This window comes from Peromyscus leucopus, chromosome 6 (assembly GCF_004664715.2).
Source record: "Peromyscus leucopus breed LL Stock chromosome 6, UCI_PerLeu_2.1, whole genome shotgun sequence".
NCBI lineage: Eukaryota > Metazoa > Chordata > Mammalia > Rodentia > Cricetidae > Peromyscus > Peromyscus leucopus.
Genome location: NC_051068.1, coordinates 12119090 through 12143938, shown reverse-complemented (window position 1 = coordinate 12143938; position 24849 = coordinate 12119090). Strand labels below are relative to the sequence as shown.

Sequence of the window (24849 nt, the reverse complement as noted above, 5' to 3'; positions counted from 1 at the left end):
AATTTCTTTTTCAGTGCTGAGGATCCATCCCAGGGCTGTGCAGATGCTGGCCAAGTGCTCTCCCTCTCAGTCCTCACCCCTAAATCTTCCTATTTCAGCAGCTAACGTGGCCTTGTCTCTCTCACCCCAGTTCCTTCTCCGTTAGCCCGGAAGCTCTTAGCTTGCATCTTGCACCCTAAGTCCATTTCTGACTTTCAGGCTGTAGTAAAAGTTGCCCAAACAACTAATTTCAAATGACTTTATATGTTGAGGCCTTCCCACGAGTCAGTGCTAAGGCCAGCATGCCACGCATACCACGTGTACAAGTGAGAAGATACTCAGAAATGGATCTCCTCTCTGCTGTAGATTCTGCTAGTTTAGGTCTGTCACGGTCAGATCTGGGAAGTGATCTTAGAAAGGTTAAGCTATTTTATGGTGAACTGTGAGGAACCTGGAACATGAATTCATTCTAAACTTACTCTCCCAAACTTTCTCTTCCTCCCAAGGCAGGCTAGTCTTGCATGTACGTTCACTCACACACAAGGCAGTGTAGACTCATAGGGACAAAGTTCTCTCATTTCTATCCAGACGGCAACTTGACCCGAGACTTGGGTCCTTCTGCCGTCACAAGCTTTGGCTCTTGGTGTCAGTCTGGGCACTCTGCCGAGCATGCGCTCTACCACTGAAGTAGCACTTACGTTGGTTTAAGAACTTCGACCCAGCTTGTCTCCTGGGCCCTTTCAGCTTTGAACATAGTTCTGGACCACTGGGGTGTGGACTGCTCATTTCTCTCCTATGGCTTTCTGCTGTCTGTCCGTATTATGATACAGCAAATGTGCTCTCCTACCTTCCTCAAGTCTGTTTGCAGCTTCAGTGTCTGTGGATGCGGTGGTAGAGCTGCCGAGAAGGTGGATTTGACCCACTGCTCTTTGACAGAGACAGAGCATGAAGGGAGCATTGGTTTGACAATGGGCTGAATACAACAAGATCTGTGAAAGCCAAAGGTCTTTGCTGGTGTACAAAAACTAGAGTTTTCGGGCACCTTGACTATGAAAGTTTGAGGGGATCTCTGAAAGTCGTTAGAAATGAAAACAACTTGTCCTCATAGGATTTAGAATTAGTATGCATGATCACTGCATGTGACTGGTATTAATAAGGTAAGATTGGAATAAAGGAATTTGGGGATCTATTCCCAGAACTGGAACCCCAGGACTAAGACCTAAAACTTAGCTGTGCTATTTATCTGTCATTTGAGCACAAGTAAGTGGTTTCACACTCTGGGCTAGGAGTTGTTTTAAAAGACTAGGCAAAATGAGGGTTAATTTCCACAGAGAGTTACCCCAGGGGTTCATAAAATGATACATTTTGTATATAGGCAAAAAATATATTTTGTATTCTGGAAACCTCTGTGTGCTAGAGAGCCTGAGGCAAGCCACACACAGAGATAACACCTCTTTATTTCTTCCTTCTCTATTGAAGTCCCTCATTCCAGATTGTCCTGCCTCATTGCTGGGAGGAAAGGATGCTCCACAGAGCCAAGAAGGATTTGGCTAAGTGGGTCTTTCCAGGTTTCGCTCTCAGTCTGTTACCATGACGTCAGTCCCTTCCATCCCATCCATCTCTACACAGTTGGATAGTGTGCTTCCTTGAACCCAAGCACAAAAATGTAGAATTTCCCAAGTGTTTGGGCCTCATTTCTGAGGGCTTTTGTATCATGAAAATTTAATTAAATTTATTAACTAAATAAATTAAATTTAAAATAAATCAATCAAGCCGATTGTAACTTTCTCTTACTAAGCTATTATTGTTGTTGTGAGAGTTCTAGCTACCCACTCACAACAGACAGGGAAACGTGTTGTACTCCATCTGTGTCCCCGCCCCCCACACCCCATGTTACAATATCCGTATAACAGAAAGTTCCTAAAATGCTGCAAAGTGGTGACACTACAAATCTGTCATCTCTGCTTGCAGAGGATTGGACATATTTTTGTAGCGAGGGACTTTTCCTAACAGCTTAGGCATGATTTTCTACAATCCTGAGGAGAAGTCACGCAGAAGTGGTAGGGTTTAGTGAGTTCAGGGCTGTCCTGATGCTGGCCAGCAGGGTCCTGTTCAAGAAGATCCCTACTTGGCTCTGAATTTCTACCATCTTTGAATAAATTACACAAGAGCATCTTCATTATTTTATATTTATTGCAGGCCTTTCTTTGCTAAGCAGATGTACTTCTTTATTTTGTTCAGAGAGTTCTTAAGCATCTGAAGTAGTGTCTGACATACACGTGCCATTTAGATGCCTGGTGAGTGGATACAACACCTTACCAGAAAGGGAAATGCTTTAGCCTGTGTGCTGAGGGACAGCCTATCGGCAGGAGGTGCTGATACAAGGATGACGAGCAGGTGTCAATCACACGGTGGTTTGCAAAAAAAAAAAAAAAAAAAAAAAAAAAAAAAAAAAAAAAAACCTGCAAAGCACAGGAAGACATAATATAAGGTTCTATTGCAGGGACAAGCTTGGCTTTTGAAGATCAGAAGAAAAGCCCCATGGGCAAGAGTAGATGTCACATCAGCAAGGTGGAAATTTCCTGAGGTAGCATGAAGAGTTGGCCTTTTACTGTTTGGTGGTAGAAATAGACAAGTCTTAAGTTGGAGAAGACTTGGTATGATTTACATTTTAAAAAGAAGCATTCTAGATACTATTGGAGAAATTTTGGAAACCAGGAGACGCATTAGGAATTTCTGGAAAAGTTGAGGTTGAATGAAGAGATGTTTAAGAACGTAGTGATGATAGATACGGAATTAATATAATAAAAAGGGGGAATAATACAGATGCTCTCTGTCTTAATTACTGCCAATGTCTGGCACCTCTCTTTTTTCAGATTTATTTTAATTTTAATTTGTGTGTGTGTGTGTGTGTGTGTGTGTGTGTGTGTGTGTGTGTGTGTGTGTGTCCAGAGGACAGAAGAATATGTCAGAACCCCTGAAGCTGAAGTTATGGGCAGTTACGGAGCCAGCCAATGAGGTTGCTAGGAACCAAAGTCAGGTCCTCAGCAAGCAAGCACTGTTAACCACTGAGGAGGCGCTTCAGCCATTCCTAATTCTTATTATGAGCACCTGGACCATGGACAGGCATGCAAATGGTCACTTGAAGATCATATGATAACAAAGCACAGATTTCTACAGCAATACACAGTTGACTGGGATTGGTGGTGTGCGTTATATATTTTTATTAGGAACATGGTTTCCCTGTGGCTCGTGCTGGATGTTCTGCTGTGAACTGAAGTGATGGCTGCCACTCTGACTCTGCCATGGCACTTGGTTGCTGATGTGAGATAATGACCATGTTGTTGGCCTCAGCACCCCACTCAGTGGCTGTACTGAAAAGATCCCTGTCAGCCATTAATGTTGGTATTTGAGGGGAAGAATGAAGCCTTTTTAGTCTAAGCCTCTGAGACATTTTTCTGCAGTTTAATCTAATGTAGTATGATTGACAAATGACATAAGAGGCAGAATTTGAAGGCCAAAAACTAACCCATCTTCCAGGAAATATTTGAGAGTGACCACCATGATGCTTCCATCTTCATGGTGACTGGATTCAGAATCGCCTAGGAATCGTTTCTGAGCACGTCCCTGAGAGTGTTTCCAGAGAGAATACCCAGGAAGAAGGGCTCAGCCTGAATGTGGCTGGAAGCACTCAGTGTGCTGGGAGGGAATAAAGGGGAAAGGGAGGAAGCAGAGGACACTCATATTCTCCCTTCTCTCCCTCCTCATCCACGTGGATGTGCTTCCCACTGCTGCTCCGGGTTGCTGCTCCTGCTGCTGCGTCTTCCCAGCCTGGCAGGACTGTATTCCCAAACCATCAACTAAAGCTTCCTCCCTTAATTTGCCTGTTGTCAGGTATTGGTCATGGCAATAAGAAAAGTTGCTAGTACAACCACTATGCAAAGAAATCCTCCCCGTCTGCTGACATATAACTCACAAGCAGAGATGAGGTAAGATGTGAAATATGCCAGGAAATGGAATACAAACACAGTCCACCGCCAGTGTGGTAATTTGTTAGGAAAGAGCTTTCCGGAGGCACCTTTGACCCAGCTGACTTGAGCCCAGCATTGGCCTAACTGAAAACCTCATCCCATGAAATATGAAAGTCAGCATAGCATGAAGCTGAAGGGAATGGCTCAGAGAGATAAAGATGGCGAGATCCTAGATTATGCTGAAGATTTAAAAAAAATAGAAGGTACAAAATGAATGAAACACTCTATTGGATTTTGGTTTGCTGGCGGCCACTGACCCTGACTCTGTAAGGTACATCCCTTTTTGCCGTCTTCCTAATCAATACACTGAAATGGGACCGAGCTGACTGTACAGCACACGAAACACCGTCTGGGGAAGCTGGTGAGATCTAGACAGCGGAATGAGTTCAGCCTGGCTGACTTACTCATTTGCTCTGGGTACATTTTGGTCGGTTAGTATGATAGCAAACAGCTGGTGAACCATTGCTTTCCTTTTCTCTTCCCCCATGCCTGTGTGCCCCTGGTTAGCAAATCTAACTAGCACCCACTCCAATTCCCTTTTGCAGTGATTGTGCAGGGTTTTCTGGCCTGGCACCACAGAGGCAGCTACTTTTGTTTAGCCTATATTTTACCTTTTGAAAATTATATTGTAGGCCAGCATAACACATAAAACTTTTTTGTTAAGAGTTAGCTAGGAAAACCCAAACAAAACAGATACAACAAAAAGAGTCTGCTGAAGCTAGATACACCTTACAGACCAACACATGGCCCCTCGGTTTTGATCCAGAGGTGAGACAATTAGCTTGAGCTTTTGGAAAAATGAGGGAAATGAAAATGATGATATAGGGTGGATTCTCGAGGAAATTTCCAGAAGTGGAGATGCTCTCAGCCTATTACTAGATAAGGTACCAAGTCTGAAGTGTACATACTCTTTTATTTTCAATAGAGCATTTCCCTAGAGGACAACTGCTCTTAGGGGATAACTGTAGCTGGTGGTGGAGGTGTGTATCATGAGTAAGTGTTTAGCAGGTGGGGGTAGAGGAGGGAGTGAAGAAGATGACGCCCCCAGATCCAATTCTGACAGAGGTGAGCCAACAAGAATGAGATTCATTCTGAAGCCCATCTCGTGGGTTTTACCTCTTGGACAGACAGTGCTGACATGATTCACTATCCGACTTAGGAACAGACATTTGTCTGATGGAGGGCAACATTGCTTGATGTCCCTGCCCAGTCAGTGCTCCCTATGTGAAAAATAAGTGATCCCATCTATTTCTGCAGGTGTCCCCTCTGGCTGGCCCATTCTACTTCCCCAAATAACCTCACTGAATCACTGCAAAGGTTTTTATGGAACTAAATACATCTTTCATGTCCTTTGACTCCCAGATCTGGAGCTGTTGGGGTCTAAGTCTAAGTGAGTCACTCATCTTTATTATGTCTGATCCCTGCACAAATTGATTAATAAAAAGCCACGAACCAGAGACTGCTTGGAGTGAAAGAGCAATATTAATATGCACCACTACAACCAGAGTCTGTCCCAGAGCCTAGCGTGAAGAGATGACTCAATAATTATTGTGTGTGATGGATGGAGGAAGTCAGAACGCTGGGTTCCCACACAAAGCCTATACCTGCTTTCCAGGCACTGCGTACTGTAAGAAATAGACACAGAAGCAGATGGCGGCAAGATGGTGTGAAAAGTGCAGTGTGTGCATCATTAACAATATGTGTGGAGCAGAGCAAGGACTTTGAAGCATCATTTCACCCACCTTGCATGGGTGGTATTAGCTTCCCCCTGCTGCCACAAGAAATTATTCATGGCTTGACAAAGTTGCTGAGAGTTGGTCACTCATTTTTTCCCTTATTGCTCTCCACTCCCACCTTCAAAGTCAGCAACACTGTATCATATGTGCCTTCTTCCTGAGTCGTATTTCCATCTAGCCAGGAAGATGTCTTCCACTTATGTATGCATGCAAGTATATTGGGCCCAGCAGACTAACCCAGGGCCATCTCTCCAGCTCAAGGTCATTAACACAGTCAGCTTTGCAAAGTTCTTTCTGTGAAATATGGTGACATAATCTCTAATCTGAGAAAAGAACATGGGCATCTTTGGGTGCCTGTTGTTCAGTTTAACATAATAAGTAATAAGAAATGATGAAGGATGTATAAAAGGAGGTGACATTTGACTGATTCCTAAAGCCTAACCAACATCATCAAGGTGAACATGGGAGACAGAGAGATAGAGAAGTGAGTCTTCATATGTAAGAACCTCATATTTAGGGAAAGATGTCTTGAGGTCAGTAGACAGATTTGAGACATATTAAGAATTAGAAATGATATTTCCACCTTAGTATGTTCTGTTATTTCAACAAGCAGACCAAGAATTGTGCTAATATTAACATTAATTACTGCTTAATTAGCAGCCCAAGTCGGGGAGGCCACTTGGCACTATTATTCTTGGGAGAATTTGTTGTTTAATTTTTTTTCTTTCAAAATAGTGGTTGCAAGCCAGGACCAATGATGGTGACATGGTCACAACAGTTGGCAAGATCAAAGGAAGAGCAACAGGAACTGGAAAGAGAGAGAGAGAGAGAGAGAGAGAGAGAGAGAGAGAGAGAGAGAACCTTCTTAGTTGAGGAGAGAGAATAGTTACTGACATAGTTGGAGGCTGTAACTGTGACCTCAACATCTCAAATGATCAGAAGTGAAAAGTTCTTTCCTTCCTTTCTACTCACCGTGATCATCTCCTCCCTCCCTTCTCTCTCTCTCTCTCTCTCTCTCTCTCTCTCTCTCTCTCTCTCTCTCTCTCTTCTTTCTGAAACAAGGCCTCATGTACACCAAGCTGGCCTTGAACTCACAGTGTAGTCAAAGAAGACCTGAACTAGACATTCTCCTGCATCCACAGATCTGGGTAGACATGTGCCAGCACAGTGGTTTTATGTGACATTGGGGACTGAACCTTGTAGCAAGAATTGTTAGAAGGTCTTATTAATAGAAACAAACCTGGAGCCAGGTATTGGGGTGAATGCTGGAAAATCAGAGAAGCAGAACAAACCACAGCCACCTCACCTTGACAATTCCTCAGCTGATCCTGTTTCCTCAGACTGGAAGCCTCTGAGTCCTCATCCAGAATGAATCTCAGCTGAACTGCTTCTCTAAAACCTGAAGCTTAACCAGCTAAAAGCTTCTAGTTCCTGGTCTTCACACCTTATATACTTTTCTGCTTTCTGCCATTACTTCCTGGGATTAAAGGCTCACTTGAAAGCCTGAAGCTTAACCAGCTAAAAGCTTCTAGTGCCTAATCTTCATACCTTATATACCTTTCTGCTTTCTGCCCTCACTTTCTGGGATTAAAGGCGTGTGTCGCCATGCCTGGCTGTTTCCAGTGTGGCCTTGAACTCACAGAGATCCAGATGGATTTCTGCCTCTGAAATGCTAGGATTAAAGGCGTGAGTGCCACCACTTTCTAGCTTCTGTATCTAGTGGCTGTTCTGTTCTCTGACCCCAGATAAGTTTATTAGGGTGCACACTATTTTGGGGAACACAATACCACCAAAGAACCTAAGGCTTTGAACATCAAGCATTCTCCCAGCTGGGCTCCAGCTCTAAGCCACATGTTCTGTTTTCAAGAGAAGGCCCTCTACAGCAAAGCGGAGGGGAGAGGGAGAGGTGCTAATGGATACCTGAACGTCTGTTGTTGCACATGACCTCTTGTCCTAAGATGGCGAAAAAGAGTGGACTGTGAGCTCTGCTCTGTGAAAACAACCTGATGCTCCCCAGACTCAGTGTGCACTAGAGACTAAGCAGGGAAATGCATGAAGGAGACAAACACACCTGCCGACTCAGAACCCTGAGTGAGAGCAACCTCAGCATGGCAGGAAATGCAAACATTTCCAAGGGTAAGAAACTATAAGACTGTGTTGCCATGGGCCTGCCCTACAATGAGAGAGGAAGCTGGCTGGTTGTATGTCATTTGATCATTTGACACAAGCTAGAGTTGTACCGTGGAGGGAGCTTCAGCTGAGAAAATGTTCCCAGCAGACTGCCTGGGGGGGCCTTTTCTTCATTGATGCCTGACCTAGGAGGGTGCAGCTCACTGGGGGTGTACTACCCAGGGGTTGGGCCTTGGGTGCTTTGAGACGGCAGACTGAGCAAGCCAGTAAGCAGTGTTTCTCCAGGGCCTCTGCTTCAGTTCCTGCCCTGATTCCTCTCATCAGTGACTTCTACCTAGAAGTATTAGGATGAAATAAACTCCCTCGAGTTGCTTTGGTTATGATGCTGTTTCATAGCAGTAGAAAACCTCACTAAGACGCCTTCAGGCAGGCAGGAAAAGAGAGCACCAGGGATGAGGAGAGGCAGCATTCTCTTCATGAGCTCCTTAAATATTTGATGGTTCAAAGAAAAACAAGGACGTTATATAGGAGGTTTTCAATCTGTACAGGTACGATATGTAAATGATTATAATACAATGGGAAGAGGTTAAGACGATACATATAGTGGTGAGATTTTCAAATTTCATAAACAGAATTAATTGTATGTATACTATGTATTATTTCTACCCAGAACATTCATTTAAAACGATACAGTTAGAGATGGTAAAAAACACACTAGTGGGCAGGGGGTTGACTCAGCTGGCAACATGCTCGCCATGCCAGCCTGGCGACCGGAGTTCAATCCCTGGGACCTACGGTGGAAGTCAAGAACTGACCCCTGAAAGCTGTCTCCTGACCCCACGTGTGTGCTGTGGCACTGTGACATGCCCCTGAAAGCTGTCTTCTGACCCCATGTGTGTGCTGTGGCACTGTGACATGTCCCTGAAAGCTGTCTTCTGACCCCACGTGTGTGCTGTGGCACTGTGACATGTCCCTGAAAGCTGTCTTCTGACCCCAGTGTGTGCTGTGGCACCGTGACATGCTCCTGAAAGCTGTCTTCTGACCCCACGTGTGTGCTGTGGCACTGTGACATGTCCCTGAAAGCTGTCTTCTGACCCCAGTGTGTGCTGTGGCACCGTGACATGCTCCTGAAAGCTGTCTTCTGACCCCACGTGTGTGCTGTGGCACTGTGACATGCCCCTGAAAGCTGTCTTCTGACCCCACGTGTGTGCCGTGGCACTGGGACATGTCCCTGAAATCTGTCTTCTGATCTCCATGTGTGTGCCGTGGCACTGTGACATGTCCCTGAAAGCTGTCTTCTGACCCCACGTGTGTGCTGTGGCACTGTGACATGCCCCTGAAAGCTGTCTTCTGACCCCACGTGTGTGCTGTGGCACTGGGACATGACCCCTGAAAGCTGTCTTCTGACTCCACGTGTGTGCCGTGGCACTGGAACGTGCCCCTCAGTAACAGCAGCGGCAGCGGCAATCTTGATAAACAAAACAACGGTGAAAGCACAAACCACAGATACTGAAGTGAAGCATTAAACATATTTAAACAGCAGACAGACATGGTTAGCAGCAAGTATCTGTAATCCCAGGTCTCAGGAGGCTGAGGCAGGAAGACTGCAAGTGTGAGGCCAGCCTCAGCCGTACAGTAAGACCTGGTCTAAAAAGAAAGCAAAATCAAAACTGTTCAAATGCTCAAAGTGGTCTAGAAAAGATAACCAAAAGAATGAGAACTGGGGGAAATAGGTAATAAAATGGTAGAATTAAATTCACAGTAACATTAGGTACAGATGATCTAAGTACATCAAAGAAAATATAGAGAGCACCAGAATGGATTTGAAAAAAAGGAGTCAATTATAAGGTTTCTACCAGAAACTTACTTTAAGGGCCAGAGAGATAGCTCAGTGGGAAAAGACGCCTGTCACCAAGTCAGAGTCTGGTTTACATGAGTGGAAGGAGAGAAATAACTCCCTCAAGTTGTCCGCTGACCTCCATCTCACACACACACATACACACACACACACACACACACACACACACACACACACACACTCACATCTAAAAAATAAATGTAATAAGAACAGGAAAAAGAAACTTCACACAAAATGATGCAACTAGGTAAAAGCAAAGGGTGGGAATGCTTTGTCATGCAAACCCTGATCTAGAGAGCGTGGGGTGGCTGCATTAATGTCTGAAAGCATCAATTATCAGGGCTAGGGAACGGTTCATTTCATGACAAAGGGTCAATTCAGTGAAAACAAGTAATAGTTCACAATGTGTATGCACCTAACAAGTTTCACAAAATACAAGACAAAAAACCCGATGTAACTTAGACATGATATAGACAAATTCAGGGCTGGTGAGATGTCCCCATGGAATGGCTGGCTGTTGCCAAGCCTGAGGACCTGAGCTTGCTCTCTCTCTGGGTCCCACATGGTGGAAGGAGAGAACGGACTCCTTCAAGTTGTCTTCTGACCTCCATGCTCACACCCAGGCACATGTGCAGTTATACACTGAGACACACATACGAGTAAGTGTAATAAAAAGAAAATCCTAGTTACAGTTGGAGGTCCCACAATTTCCCTATCAACAACCCATAGAAACTGTAGATGAGAAATTAGTAAGGATCGGAGGTCCTAGGCAAGACCACACACCAGCATGGTCTGAGTGGCATTTGCAGTGTCCTGCCCTGAACCTGCACAGGAAGTGTTCCTTCTGAAGCATACATGGCAAATACATCCAGATGGCCCACATTCAGGACCAAGTTGAAAAATACCTGAAATAATACAAAGTATGTTTTCTGGCCATAATAGAATTAAAGCCAACACATCTACTCACAACAACACAGGAAAAAAAAAAAAAGCACTTTGTAGCTCAAAATAATCTTCAAAATAATATGTACCTATTTATATGGTGAAAAACACAAAACACTGAGAAATGAAATAAGAGAATTCGTAAGTTGATACTCAATACAGTAAAGATGTTGATTATCACTAAATTGATGTGCAAACGTAGGGCAGTCACATCAGAATTCTGGCAGGATGCTTTAAATACAGACAACGCAGCTCTGAGTGCGATGTGGAACGCCAAAGGAATGAGGAGATCCGAAACACTTTTGAAGTAGTAATAAAATCAGAGGAATGACATTTCTGTTCTAAGTCTTACTATGAAGACAGAGGGATCGAGCCTGTATGATATTGATGAGGAATAATAGTATGACATTGATGAGGAATAGACACACAGATCAAAGGAGTTAAAACCGAGTTCAGAGTCTCATCCACACAAAGGGCCAGGGCAGTCAGGCTAGTCCGTTTTTTGGATCTTTGTCAATGTCCCTGAGAAAAGCAGTTTAAAGAGGCGAGGCTGATATTGACTCACAGTTTCAAGCCGCGCTCGGCTCCACCGCTGCGCGCCTAAGGCATGACCCAGAGGAAGGGTACGAGGAGGTAAGGGAGGAGGAAAGCCGCTCAGCGCACCATCCAGGAAGCAAAGACCAAGACAGTGAGAGGGAAGGAGCTGGTGACAAGTCCACCCTTCAAAGGCGTGGTTCCAGGGACACACTTGCTCCAACTAAGCCCATTCTGAAAGCCCTGTTGGCTATGAACTCACTCACAGATTAACTCAACCTTCAACATGTGAGCCTGTGTGGGGGGCATTTTCTAACAATGACCAACTGATTTCTTTTTACAAAAGTACAAAGAAAATTCCATGAAGAAAGGATGTTTTTCTTTCAACAAAGGTGTTGAAACAATTCCATGCAAATGAAGAACTCGAATTTAGCCTCATTCTCCATTATACAAGTGACTAGAATAGATAATGGGTTGAAACTTTCAGGAAAAAACACAGGGATTAGGCAGAGTTCCTAGACAAGATGCCAACATTTATAATCTATAGTTCGTATGAGAAGGAAAATACAAGCTAGAAACGGAGGGAAAATATTTGTGATTCACAAGCAGCAAAGGATTCAAATCCAGAATATGTACAAGACTCAAACGTAAGAAAGAGTTCAAAGGTAAGAACATGAACAATTTGATTTGTAAAATGTGCAGGTCTTTTTTCATCAGTGATGCAAAATTAGCACAGAAAATATAATCAGTTCATTAACTACGTGGAAAATGTGAGTTAAACCCGGAAGGAGGGGCTGGAGAGAGCCGTGGTAGGTAACGCGTTTGCTGCACAAATGTGACGAACCGAGTTTAGTGCTCTAACACCCACGCAAGACGCAGGCCATAGTGGCAAGCGGCTGGGACAGAGACAAGCAAGCCCCAGGGGCTGGTGGCCATCTAGTGTAGCTGAAATGGAAAACTCCAGCCTGTATCATCAGACAGGCGTGTAACATAGCACTGTAGAGCAGGTTCTTTCAGAAGTAAGCACACATTTAGTGAGTGTAAACACGCGTGACTACAGAAGATTATTTCATTACCAGAAGGTAAGCCCACCCAAGTGCAAGCGTGGATGGGTCACTATTGTGTGGTGCTCTTCAGCAGTAAAAAGCCGACCCTGATCATTCACTATGAGTGAAGGCAAGTTAATCACACTCATCAGAATGAGCCACAGTGACAAGATTACAGGTAACCACTGGAATTCTTTTATGTGGCATTCTGGAAAAGGCATGAGTAGAGGGCAGGGGGAGATTCCATAACAAAGATGGATATTTAGTGGGCTTCAGCGGACTCTGTATTTGGGCTATATTGGTATTCATATGTGTGTATGTGTGCTAAAATTTGTGGACCAAATGCCAAAAGAAATAAATCAGTGAATATATTTATAAACCTACTTTACTATATGGCAATTACTTTTTTATTTCTTCTTTTTCTAATTAAAAGTTTATTTAATTTATTACTATTATTATGTATGTGAATATGATGTGTTTGTGTTTGTATGGGTGCACAGGAATAATGTGATGCAGAGGTCAGAGAGCAGCATTTGGGGGTTGGTTCCCTTTCACCATGCTGGTCCTGGGAGCCAGTTCAGCCCTTCGGTCTTCCCAGGAAAAGCACCTCTACCTCTGAGCTGTCTTGCCAACTCGACAATTTCTTTTTAAAAGCGTGTGTGTGTGTGTGTGTGTGTGTGTGTGTGTGTGTGTGTGTGTGTGTGTGTTGTGGGGAGTGAATTATTTGGATTTGGAAATAAGAGGAGTCCATGAATGTGCTGCCTGTCTCTAATTCACAATCACTACTTCTATGTCAAACCAGAAGAAATATAAACACCGTGAACTCATTTACTTAAAACTCATAAGCATCTCAGAGTCAAGTTTTGTAAGGAGACAAAAACTCTGAAAAGAAAGGACATCGAATTCGGGGAGGGAGGGAGGGAGCACAGCGGAGAGAGCCTGCACACCACCCTCTGATCACTTCAAACTGGCTGTCAGCCCCAGCCGGGCCAGCTGCCACCCAAGTTTTATGCAGCAAGTTCCTGCTTGCCTAGTCCCCGGAGATAAAGGTCGAATGTAGTGTCCCCACGTGCTGAAGAGAATACTGAAACTGAGTTACCAAGAATGTCCACCGTTCCCGCAGCTGCCTTGCGGCACAGGACTAGCTAGCTAGACCGTGACCGGCCTGCTTCAGAAATTCCTGCCTTCCCAGGGACGATGTTGAAGGAAGAGGAAGGGTTGAGTCTCAGGAACTGTCGGGGAACGAGTAACACACGCTAAGCTGTAAAGTGCTGTGCTCCTGATCCAGAGAGAACCATCTAATCCAGGCTGGGTGCTAATGTTCTGGAAATCATCACAGGGCAGGCCTGGAGACCGCGAGGGTCTCTCAGCCTAGTGACCCATCACTGTCTCCAGATGGCCCTCATTCTCATTAAATCCCACCTTCCAACACTTGGAGGTTTGTCTGGCTTCATGAGGGAAGAGCTGCTGTTATACCTGGGACCTCAGATGCTCGACTCTGAGTTTCTCTGAGTTTATTGAGACAGAGGAGACATGTTTCTATGGTGTCAGCTGATACGTAGGTGAGGGCACAGAGGGGAATATGGGCCTGGAGTGCACTGCAGCACCTTACAGAGTCCCTCAGATAGCATGGCACAACACACAGAACCCAGAAAATGTTTTCAGTTCTCACATCCCAATTTAGCATGTAGTTGTAAGCAGTAGTACACTGTCATCCAGTTCAAAACTCAGCTATCTACAATGTCTCTGATCTCACACCTGGAAAGCAGGGCCCCCAAAGATGAACTGATTTGCCGTGGGGACAGAATCATCCAGTGCCATCATGGGCTCAGATCTTCTGTTTCTATGGTCAGGTGGAGGAAATGATCCTATTCTGCCTAACTCGGAGACTAAAATGTGATTTCCTCATGGAGAAAATTAGACAGAAGCAGAGATGAATAAAATCTCATGCACTTGGTGATTCTCTGTGTGTATATATATATGTGTTTGTGTGTGTGTATGTATATATGCATGTTTGCACATGTGTATGTTTGCCATTGAGTCTTCTTCTGTCCCTCTCTAACGTATTGGTTGAGGCAGAGTCTCCCAACTTCATGTCTTTTGTTTTGTTTTGTTTTTTTGTGATCCACTAACTCCAGTAAGTGCTTCCCATATGCACATGTGTGTGTGGTCATCCTGTGGAACATGGGTAACATACTGATGGCCACCTCCATGCAAACAAGAGTGACTCATTGCCTCAGCATCCATCAGCTGCTGTTGGCTTCTCAGCTAGGGGTAGGGTATCTGAATCTCCTCCCTCCTCTATGCTGGGGTTTCTAACTGGCTTGATCTTGTTTGTAGAGGCAACCACAGGAGCTTTGAGTTAAGTGTGCATCTGCCACGTCATGTTCAGAGGCCAGGCTTCTGTAGTGGGTAGCCATTCCAGCTTCGATCTGGAAGTTCCAAACCCCATTGAGGCTTCGGTAACTGTCATGCCTACAAGGTGGGGCTAAGAGAGGACCAGCTGTGCCGGCTCTCTTGGTTCCTGGACCCTGGATGCTGGAGGTAGACCGAACGGAGTTCTCCAGAGAACACCGCCCGGACTGCACTACACCTTTCACAGACCCTGTAAACTATCCCTTCACTTGTAAGTTAACCCACAAAATAAACCTCCCTTTTAACTTCGTGGAGTTGCCTTAATAATTTCACCAATAGGCTTCCATAGCTCTCCTCAATTTAAATTTTCAGAAGCCACCTAGACAAAAACATTAGAACCGACAAACTGACTCTGGCTCTCCTTTTGTTTCCCGAGCTGAGTCCCCATCAGTAACCTGCTTGGGTTGCAGGTGACCTTGAGGCTGTCATACACCTTTGTGTCCTGTAGACTTGTCTTATAATAGATTGCTGGCCGTGCAGTAGGTGTCCAACAAATGCTCACCGACTAAGCTGATAATGTGGGCTTCGTAAGTTCTAAGGGGCCACAAAACGCATTACTGTGTTGACCAAGAAGATGATTCTCTGTTGTTTTAAAGCCAGGTGTAGAATTAGTTTTGTATGACGTGAGCCGAGGGAGCGCTGGGCTGCAGCTGTCCACTTCTCTTGGGGTGAGGGGTGGCGTGGGGACACTTTGGACCTTGGATGCGGATGCTGAGGTAGAGACACTGACTTGTGGCTGCACTTAGCTTCATCACTACTTGGAGGAACAAGAGAACCTTGCAGCAATGTCAGCTTGAGGAACACATATTTAAATGGCACAAGAAAAGTTCTGGGGGACCTGAGGGCATTAGAAAGAGTTTCAGCAGTATGGCCAGGCAGTGCTGAAGGCCTGGTTCCTGAGGAATGAGTGGCCCTCAAAGATCCTGATAAACATGGACCAAAGGACAAATGAAGCAGAACACCATAATATGAGAGCATTAGCTTTCTTCTCTTTGGTTTCCCACTTATACCCAGAAACCTCTTGATGTTGACATCTGTATTTCATAAATACACACACACACACACACACATCTTTAGTGTAGGCCTGTCTTTTGTTAGATTGGACATTCTGGAACTTCAATAGCTAGTGCTTTTTTAATGTTATTAAAATTTGCCCAAAAAAAAACACCAACACAAGCCTGATGATCACAAGGTGATCATTTGATTTATTATCCCTAAACAATGCTTTATGTTTTATACAGCAGTGCCTGAAGGGAAAAGCTGACTATGTTATGTTCAAACCCTTTTTCTCAAGTGAACCATGTTCTGGAAGAAGTGATGCTCCTAAACGGGCTTCACGTTCTGGCCTCGGGTCAGATGCCACCTGGCTCAAGGTGTTCTAGAACCTTCAAAGTCGCCACTGTGTAAGTGCATGGGAACCCTCTGACCCTAAGTTATTCCAAGGCATTGTGGTGGTAAGGAGTGTTGGTTCTAGGTCCAGCTGTGCTTCTAACCAGCTCTGTAGTCACAGGAGCACTGCCTCCTTTGAAACTCAATTTCTTAGTAATCAAAGGGGGAGGGCATGGTATTTAACTCATAAGGTCATTTTGTTGTTTTTTTTTCAATAACTTTATTCTTCACAGTATATATAATAAAATACTTCAACTTTTAAAAGTATTACCACATGCTTCCACTATTCTAATTTATTGGAATTAATGAGTGTCTTATTCCCTTATTTTTGTAATTCCAGTGGCAAAGTGAAAACTAAAGGCTAAGATTGTGACAGACAGCATGTGGATACTTAGCAAGTCCCTGACATATACAGAGTCACCCTCAGGCAGATCTCCAACATGTAGAGTCACTGACAAAGCTTTGATAGTGTCAGTGCTGTGGAAACCTTTGACACTGAGAACTCAGAAATACCAAAGGGAAGAGAGTCCAGGAACTCTGCTAGAGGATGTGGGATGTACCTGCAGGATGGCTAATATTAATTGTCAACTTGACAGGATCCAGTCACCTCTAAGAGACATCTCTGGGAATACCCGTGAGGATTCTCTAGATCAGGCTAGCCTTTTGACATGCCTGTGAAGGATTCTTTTGGTTAGGTTATTCAAAATAGGAAGATCCTCCCTGAATGTGGGTGGTACCTTTAGAGGAAAAATCTTCTGCTATTTGCTTGCTTGTCTTTGAGTCTTGTTCATGAGTTCATCTACCCCATCTACCCCATTACATTGATGCTGCCACCAATCACCACTGACAACAGAATTGAGTTTCTTTGGCTTCCAAATGTGGACCAGAGATGAGTGACTCTCTAGAAATCCTCCAGTCTTCAGCACAGATTGGGGAAGCCAACCTCATGGATTGAATTATCAGGTCCTCAGCCTCTCTAGTGTGAAGACAGCCATTGTTGGACTACCCAGACCATGCTGTGTAAGTCAATCTACTGCCCCTCCCCCACAGTAATATATTGGTTCTGTCCATCTAGGGAAGCCTGACTGGTACACTGGAATGAAGCCGCCCATTGCCAATCCAGAAGAACCACCGACTGTTTGACAGATTGTCGGCTTTGCTAAATGGGGTTTGTGTACTCAGGTGGGAATGGCTGATGGTAAGGACACCTCCCTCCCCTCAACCAGGGAAAGGATTGATGATACAGGAGGAGAGAGGCTATCTGGCTGCTTATTCCAGTGACAATCAGGGTCACAGGTCACCAAGATCCTGAAAAAACGGACCCTCTGTTCCCAGGGTCTTGGTCTGCTCTGTTCAGCTGTCACATACCGTGAAAGGGAAGCTCACGAAGCCAACAGCTCTTTGTTAATTGTGTACCATGAGCTGGTGGTGACAGAGATCAAATTCCATCAACTAAACACACACAACATCTAAATATGCCAGAAGCACCTAGCATTGAATAAATATCACCCATGGAGAAGAAGGCAGGTCTCAACTGGGTATGTCAATAAATCTACCCAGAGCAGCACAGTATAGCTTCCAGATTTACATTAGTACGCAGTTGACAGGAAAGCAGCCCAGATAATGGTCCTAACCTGTCCCTCCTTGAAATAAGTGCTGAATCATTACTGCTCAGGCACACCCGGGACATCCATCACAGTGCTAAGAACTTGGACGTTAGGGGAGCAACAACCACAGAACTTCTGTGTGGATCCACGGGGGCAGAGCTTTTAGTATCTGTCTCAACCATCAGCATGCCGAGACACACAGGCTGGCCTACAGCCTGACATGTGTATGGGCAGGCAGCCCTATAGCTACGCAGACAGGCAGATAGACAGGCAGGCTGAGAGATAGGAAGACAGGCAGACATTCATGCATGCATGCAGGCAGATAGGGACGCAGACAGGCCAACAGACAGACAGGTGGAGTAATATCAGTTCTTTATATGTCTCCTATCCTAATGAACCAAGCCGAGTTGTTAAGAGTTAAACTCTCCCATGGTTCTTGCAATCCCCCTAGAATAGAGCTCTAAAAGGAGACAGACAGCTGTTTCTGAAAAACACGAGGCAACAATCAGCCACTTTGCTTAGCACAGCACAGAGCTCTGGGGAGCACAAGCTGCTGCTATTCAAATCAGTCCGAAATTCTTCCTCTCTTTGAGGCCCTCACACTGGAAAGTAGGCTAGCCCCTTCAAAACCCTCTGTAATTTACCTCTAAAAGGGGGGCTCAGTGTTTGCTCTCTTTTCTGGGCTCTCTAGCCACCAGGGCGACACAAGCCTTCTCATTGAGGGACTCAGAGCCTCAGAACGCTGGCCATGCCTTTTCTAGACAGAGGAGCACTTCCGCTGCTCATCCCAAGGTCAGGCTCCCCTCAGCTGCTCAGAGGCCCAGCCTGGGGCAGATGCTGTGCCAAGCCTTGGCACACGGTAGATGTTCTAGAAACTCTCAATCCTGCCATCGTTGTGGTGAAGCTCACTGGAGTCAAACAGCCTGGCCACGGTCCAGCATTACAAGCTTATTTGACCTCCAGAACATTTCTGTGGCAACAGCTCCGTGGCCGGGCTGCCTCCTCTCACAGCCCTGTCTCGTGTCTACTCCCCACACGGTGTCTCTTCTGCCTGTATCATATGCTTGCTCTTCCCTCCTCCCACGTGTCCTCCCCTGTTTTGACTGGACACGTGCTCACAGGTCCTACAAGACCTAGGTCAAAGAGACTTCCCTGGAGGAGCCTTCCCTGGGTGCTAAGGGAAGTGGCTTTTCCTCTCCTCCATGCCTCGCTGTGTATCCTCTGAAGCCTGGAGGGCACTTGTAATGTACCTGTCTTGGGGTCTGTCCGCCTGTGAGCACCTGGGTCGGTCTGTCCTGTGAGCACCTGGGAGCTGGTGAGCACCGGGGGTCTGTCCTGTGAGCACCTGGGGGTCTGTCCTGTGAGCACCTGGGGGTCTGTCCTCCTGTGAGCACCTGGGGGTCTGTCTGTGAGCACCTGGGGCACCTGGGGTCTGTCCACCTGGCACTGGGTCTGTCCTCCTGTGAGCCTGTGTCTGTGGGTCTGTCCTGTGGGGTCTGTGGGGGTCTGTCCTCCTGTGAGCACCTGGGGTCTGTCCTGTGAGCACCTGGGGGTCTGTCCTCCTGTGAGCACCTGGGGGTCTGTCCTCCTGTGAGCACCTGGGGGTCTGTCCTCCTGTGAGCACCTGGGGGTCTGTCCTCCTGTGAGCACTGGGGGTCTGTCCACCTGTGAGCACCTGGGGGTCTGTCCTCCTGTGAGCACTGGGGGTCTGTCCACCTGTGAGCACCTGGGGGTCTGTCCTGTGAGCACTGGGGGTCTGTCCACCTGTGAGCACCTGGGGGTCTGTCCTGTGAGCACTGGGGGTCTGTCCTCCTGTGAGCACCTGGGGGTCTGTCCACCTGTGAGCACCTGGGGGTCTGTCCTCCTGTGAGCACCTGGGGTCTGTCCTGTGAGCACCTGGGGGTCTGTCCTGTGAGCACCTGGGGGTCTGTCCTGTGAGCACCTGGGGGTCTGTCCTCCTGTGAGCACCTGGGGGTCTGTCCTCCTGTGAGCACCTGGGGGTCTGTCCTCCTGTGAGCACCTGGGGGTCTGTCCTGTGAGCACCTGGGGGTCTGTCCTCCTGTGAGCACCTGGGGGTCTGTCCTGTGAGCACTGGGGGTCTGTCCTCCTGTGAGCACCTGGGGTCTGTCCCTGTGAGCACCTGGGGGTCTGTCCTCCTGTGAGCACCTGGGGGTCTGTCCTGTGAGCACCTGGGGTCTGTCCTGTGAGCACCTGGGGGTCTGTCCTCCTGTGAGCACCTGGGGGTCTGTCCTCCTGTGAGCACCTGGGGGTCTGTCCTCCTGTGAGCACCTGGGGTCTGTCTCCTGTGAGCACCTGGGGGTCTGTCCTCCTGTGAGCACCTGGGGGTCTGTCCTGTGAGCACCTGGGGTCTGTCCTGTGAGCACCTGGGGGTCTGTCCTCCTGTGAGCACCTGGGGGTCTGTCCTCCTGTGAGCACCTGGGGGTCTGTCCTCCTGTGAGCACCTGGGGTCTGTCCTCCTGTGAGCACACCTGTGAGCACCTGTCTGTCCTCTGTGAGCACTGGGGTCTGTCCTCCTGTGAGCACCTGGGGGGTCTGTCCTCCTGTGAGCACCTGGGGGTCTGTCCTTGTGAGCCTCCACCTGTGAGCACCTGGGGTCTGTCCTCCTGTGAGTACCTGGGTCAGCACCTGGGGGTCTGTCCACCTGTGAGCACTGGGGGTCTGTCCTCCCGTGAGCACCTGGGGGTCTGTCCTCCTGTGAGCACCTCTGAGGGAAGGACTGTTTTTTAGGTTTAGCACAGGACTGAAGCAGTGGTAGCTCTGAAGGAATGCTTGCTGACGGAATAGATGAGGGAAGGTGGAAGCAGACTGTAAACCACGAGCAGGAGCAGTGAAGAAAGGGGACCCCCCCCCCACACACACACTGCTTGCTGCTGTGTCCGATTCTGTGACTGCTGGAAGGGAAAGACAACTTAACCAAGGTCGTGGATCATTTCTTTGGAAAATCAAATCAGTATCAAGGTTTTCTGGCTAGTTGATATTTTTTGGAAATATCCAGTTTCTCATGGACAATAGAAAAAATGGTGTGGGGAGAGAACCTAAGCTTAATCAGAAAAATTCAAGACTTCACGTATGATGAAAAATTTTGTTTTCCTTTTAAAACATAAGCAGAATTTAATGAAACAATTCAGACACATGCTTCACTCTCAGGGTCATGATGAAACCCTTGTACATTCTGGGTTTGATTTGTGCACTTCCATACAGGCTTTCTCAGAAGGGCTGCAGGGCTATATCCCCAGTCATCCTCAGAGTACCCAGCACTCCTGTTTTATTAAGTGGTACCATCTAGTGATAGCTTTGCGTGAAGGCATCACAGCATGTTTACTGGGTGGCTGAGTCGGGTCCTACTAAGAGCCTTGGAACAGCAGGAAGTGTGATAGAGGTGGGCAGCTGAGCAGTATAGTCCCACGTATCTTAACCACAACTGGATGTGGATCTGTGGATGAGACAGCTTGCAGCTCTTGTTTGTTTGATTTCTAGAGCTTTTGGACAGCATCTTTAAGGAGTGGGAGAGACTCAGGGACTAGGTATGCTCAGCTTCTGTTCTCAGTTGCGATATTATTTCTCTTATACTGTACGCCCATTTAGGGATCCTTGAGGACCAACCTCACAGAGCTTTAGAAACTTGAGGAATGAAATGCAGTTACTCTGAGTGTCTGCCCACATAGGATGGCAAAGGATGGACCTGGAGGGATGAAATGCAGTTACTCTGAGTGTCTGCCCACATAGGATGGCAAAGGATGGACCTGGAGGGATGAAATGCAGTTACTCTGAGTGTCTGCCCACGTAGGATGGGAGAGGATGGACCTGGAGGGATGAAATGCAGTTACTCTGAGTGTCTGCCCACATAGGATGGCAAAGGATGGACCTGGAGGGATGAAATGCAGTTACTCTGAGTGTCTGCCCACATAGGATGGCAAAGGATGGACCTAGAAGGATGAAATGCAGTTACTCTGAGTGTCTGCCCACATAGGATGGGAGAGGATGGACCTGGAGGGGTGAAATGCAGTTACTCTGAGTGTCTGCCCACACAGGATGAAAACCTAAAGCAAAGTGCAACTCTGACATGTTTGCATCATCATCACACACTGATCACTGGGGTGCTGTGCAGGCCTCATGTCAGCCACCTTATCCTGATTGTACCAGGACACAGAGCGTTGTTTAAGATCACCAGTTCTGTTCATGTTAAGAGCCACTTACCCTATGTGGAGCACTGTTCTCTGAGCACAACAGTCATGGGTATCTTAATTCAAGCAGTTGTGACTACCCTTGAGACACCCTCAGTGTTGGGTGTGGTGACATTCCCTCCCAGGAGGGTGTCCCCTGAGAGTCCGGCCACTTTCTCCTGTACTTTCCTGTAGCTGTTAGTAATTCTTGTTCCAGCTACCTTGGAAGGCGAGGCACTAGCCTGGTGAATGTAGGTGGTTAACTGCCACTGTGGGAAAGGTACCATCATTAGTCCAGTGAGACTTCTTAATGATGTGGCTGTCTTGGGATGGGGCTCCTCACAGTCCTGGAAGTAACTAACAACTCTCCATGCATGCTCCTGTAAGTAAGCCCAGTATATTCACTGGTCCACCGAACTGGTAGAATCATTTCTTTAGTTTGTTGCTGGCGCTCTGTCTGGAGTGAGGAGATGTTAGTTCATGGCTCCGCCATCAAAGTTTATGCAATCCCCCCTTTTCCAAATTCAGTGTGTACCTGTGTAAAGTGTAACAAATTCTAAAGACCAAATGTAGATTCCGCGTCTCATTCCACACCTGCTGGAGCTGTAAGCCTGCCATCTGTGTCCCTTTTCTACCCTTTGCTACTCCAGGGTCACATGCGTGCTCTGGAACGCCAGCGAAACAGGAAAACTCCAGGTTGCATACAAACGACCTTTGCACTGTGATTGAGGCGACCGTAGCTGGGGTTGTCCTGAACTGACTCTGATGTTTATCATGTGAGTGACCTTGGGCACATGATTGGACCTCTTCGGGTTTTAGGTTCCCTTCTGTAAGGTGAAGGGAATGCATTCAGCTGCTCTGGGCTTCGTAAGAAAACAGCATGCATCCCAACACCTGATGCCATATGTGTGTCATAAATGTCACCTGTCATTCTTAGCATTTCTCCACTGGACTAAATGCCCGAAGAGCAACCTTCCTGCCTGCCTGTTGCAAGTCCCAAACACCCAGATCACCCAGTGCCACTTGGAAACATTTGGTGAATATTTATTGAGTCATGTTAACTTCCACACTTGTTAATGTTACTCAGTCTCCTTCTAGAAGATATATGCTACTAACAGCAGCATTCATGTGTTGTTCCAAGACAAGTACAAAATATTCGATTAAAAAAGAACTGTTTATTTTATGTCTATGTATATGAGTGTTTTGTCTGCATGTATCTGTGAATACCAAATATGTGCCTGATGCTGGAGAAGGCCAGAAGAGGGTACTGGATCCCCTGAAACTGGAGTTATGAGTGATTATAAGCGGCTGTCCGGGTGCTGGGAACTGAACCGAGCCCTCTGGGGGAGCAGTTGTTGTTGACTGCTGAGCCATCTCTCAGCCCCCCAAATATGCAAGTTTTAATCAGTTCTAAGATGCACCCATTGTACCCAACCTCTATAGCTTACAGCATCTAGGTGGTTGGTTCCCTTAAGGGGCTAATCTCACTGCCATCTCTTGAGAAGTCCTCAGATGCACCACTAATCTCTGGTGTGAATAGGAATGTTAAGATGAAAACAATTTTTAACTCATTTTTTTAAGATTACCATACAAAGTAGTGGGTTTCCTGAAGGCATCTTTATACATACATGTCCTTCTATATATACATATACATATACATATATACATATACATACATATACATATATACATATACATGCATATATACATATACCTATATATACCTATATACCTATATATACCTATATATACCTATATATGTCCTTATATACATATACACATATATACATGTTCTTCCTATACATACATGGTGTTCCTTCTCCTCCCTCTGGCCCTCCCTCGAGGTGGAGACACATTAAAACTTAAGTGGCAGGGGAGTAAGATTATAGTCATGACATCCAGGTAGAAAGTAGATGTGACTTTGTGTAAGTTACAGGAATATAAGCAGACATCTTTTCCGATGGAGAATGTGTGGGAATGAAGGAGCCGGAGTGCTTGGTGTCTCCTGAGAGTGTGCAATCAGTTTTCCCACATTCCCATAACTACACAGAATTTACACTTCCCATTTTACAGATAGAGAAATAAAGTTTAGGCAGATAGTTGACTCAAATAGAGCACAAGTGTGCTGAGTCCGTGCTCCCTACCTAGAACTCAGTCTGATAGAAAGTTTCCAGTAAATGGAGAGTATTAAAGAAAAGTTTAATTCACCCTTTTTCCTTCTGGCAGGTCAGAGATGACAGCGATGACGTCTGGATCCCTTGAGTTCCAGGTGGACATTCTGCACTGTCCAAAGACTCGTTTATTCTCTTGTTCTTTGGAGGGACTAAGACCCCCAAGAAAAAAGCCTCTCTGAATGGACAAAGTCTCTAAGCCCCAAATAAAGTTAACCCAAAATGCCTCCTGTATCCTGAGTTTTTATACTTTGATGGGGAATAGGAGGGTTGGGTACACATGGACACATGCTTGATGCACACACACAGTTATATTCCATATTGTTCAGAAGAATCTGCATGCACATGTTATTAGTAGCTTAGCATGTTAGTGATTTGTTTGTACTGAGTTAAACTGTGCCCAGGCCAGATGCTCCTGGAGAATATACAAGGTCAATCTAGTCAGACACTAACTAGACTCAGTACTGTAAGAAGCAGCTGAACTCAGATAGCCACAGAATGAGGGAAGAGTGCAGGAGCAATCACAAGAGAGGCACAGGAGCACAAGTCTCAGAAACATGACTGACCACCAGAGCAGAGGGCCAAGACTGAACTGGAGTGACTGCCAGCCTTTGGTTCCGTCCCCCACACACTATGCCCCAGCTTGCTGGCTGGATGTGAGCTGTAATGCAATTTTCTTCAGGATTGTCCTGCCGTCTCCTCAGATTGCACGAAGTGTACCTGAAGACGCAGTCTGTTTCTGTTACTAGGCTGTGGCAATAGACAGCATGAGCCCCCACGCTGCTGCTGGGAGAGCACAGGTCTTCGCTCTTGGCTTTTACCGGGGT

At 46.2% G+C, this 24849-nt stretch overlaps 1 protein-coding gene and 1 long non-coding RNA gene across 4 annotated transcripts in view; one reads left to right on the top strand and one right to left on the bottom strand.

Annotated features, from left to right (window-relative positions):
* Positions 1 to 24849, bottom strand: part of Kcnmb2 (potassium calcium-activated channel subfamily M regulatory beta subunit 2) — a 294634-nt gene that overhangs the window by 90410 nt on the left and 179375 nt on the right. The window lies entirely within an intron of this gene.
* LOC114695333 lies at positions 18623 to 24256 on the top strand. Of its 3 annotated transcripts, none has more exons than XR_003734833.2 (4): positions 18623 to 18939; positions 22502 to 22627; positions 22789 to 22887; positions 24078 to 24256. It is a non-coding gene; the product is annotated as an uncharacterized LOC114695333 (long non-coding RNA). The 3 variants fall into 3 exon arrangements; XR_005091733.1 differs by lacking the exon at positions 18623 to 18939 and adding an exon at positions 19028 to 19053; XR_005091732.1 differs by lacking the exon at positions 18623 to 18939 and adding an exon at positions 20315 to 20606.